Genomic DNA, 1,949 nt, shown 5'->3' on the forward strand with positions numbered 1-1,949 from the left:
TGATCCCATGGGCCCCCCCTAATTTGTATGTTTAACAGGCGCCCTAAGGTGGTACTGATACAGTTGGTCCGTTGGCCATTCTTGAAGAAATACCAGCTGAGGATCCTAGGTAGGGAATCCTCATATAAACCCAGACAGCTCCATCTCAGGCACACAGGTAGGGCCCCCTATGTGGATGAAAGGCTAGAAGAGGAATTATTATGGAGTGAGGAAAGAGATGTCAGAGAGGAAGCAGTTGGCCTTCAGGACCAGGTAGAAGTGCAAGGGATAAGGAGATTCGGAGCAAGAGGTGACAGGGTCTTGGATACAAGAATTGCTTTCCGTTGGCCAGGGGCATAGACCGTCTATGCAAGGTGCACCTTGGGATGAGGTAGCAGAAGGCCTCCAACAGGGAAAGCCTCAGACACATGAGCAAGAGCAGCCCTGAAGGAAAACAGCTGGAGTCAAAACAGAATGAAAACCTCGCTTTGCTGGCTGCATAACCGCAACTACAAACACTGATTTAGATGAACCTTTTGCAGTGATCTAGTCTTTCTCATGAAATACTCATGTCCATTTCAGTGAACTCTCTAGGGACACAATTTCAGCTTTGTAGTGATTCATGGTGGGTTGTTACATTGGCCAAATTGCCTTAGTGCTCTATTGACGAGCTCAGTCGAAACAGAGAGAGCTGAGTTTATTTCTTCATCAGGGTTCCTAAAAGCCCAATCTCAGCAAGAATTCTAGATTCAGGTCGACTGAGCACTGTTCAGAATCCTTTATTAATTTCGTCTTGATGTATCACCAGCAAGAGTAAAATCTTCCTACCCCTGACCAAGCCTGCTAACCGCCACTAGGACTTAAAGTCCAAAGAGAAGATGTTTAACTCCAGATAAAGGAACTACACCAGAGGCGTCCTTGGAGACAGGGAATGTGTACTCTGACAAGCAGGCCCGCTGCACTGTCCCTCAGGGCAGGACATACACTTGGACCGGTGGGGAAGGAGAAAACATGGAACTTTCAAGTTAATTAATTACAGTAAAGAGGACGACAACAGAAGTAAAACAATGTGACAAAGTCTTCCTGGCTTAGTTTATGGTCTTTGGTGATTGAGAACAGCTCACAATGCCAAAACATGGCTCTGTTCAGAGGGACAGGCATGGAAGAAAGAAAACATCATTTCAATGAAGGACCAGCCTTCTGTGCAGGAAGTCCAGAAATCTCAGTGTCTTGGGTCTTTTTAAGTTAATCACAGATCTGTGGTGGGATATCTCAGAAGAGTCACAGAAACCTTATTCTTAAGAGGATCAATAAATTAAGAAGGAGACCTTCTTAAATGAAAAAATTCACTTTGCAGAGAAGAAAAGCTGTTTTCAGTTAATACATGGTTACTGAGTATCCACAGATTATTTTTCTTCTCTCTGTGAATGACAGCAGCATTTCCCAAATGAGTTTTGCCCAGTATTCAACCTTTGGGATGCTCCATAGGCCAAAGAGTTCCATCTTCAAATTTCAAGGGAACACTGCCTACTGTCTCTTCCTGTGCACAGTCATTATGCACATAGGTATATTAAAGATACTGGGTAGTCATGTAGCATGGAAACTTACTTAATTAAAAAAAACCTTATTGAGTCCTAAACTTGATTGATAATGGAATCCCTTTTTTAGATGATCCCTGATAACATCCTGAAGCTCTAATGAGCTCTGAAGCACCCTCAGAAGTGTTTGTAAATACCACTAACAGAATTGGACTCTTCCATGCTTGGTCAAAATATCATCAAAGGTTGACTTACACACCTAGTAAGATGGCCAAAATAAAAAAAAGATTACTGATAATGCCAAGTGTTGGAATACATGCAGAGCAATACAAACTCTCACCAATTGCTGATGAGAATGCAAAATGGTCTGGCCACTCTGGAAGACAGTTTGTTGGTTTTTAAAATTTTTTTTTTTTTTTTTTTTTTTTTTTT

The sequence above is a fragment of the Colobus angolensis genome, unplaced genomic scaffold, assembly GCF_000951035.1.
Source record: "Colobus angolensis palliatus isolate OR3802 unplaced genomic scaffold, Cang.pa_1.0 Scaffold126, whole genome shotgun sequence".
Classification (NCBI taxonomy): Eukaryota; Metazoa; Chordata; class Mammalia; order Primates; family Cercopithecidae; genus Colobus; species Colobus angolensis.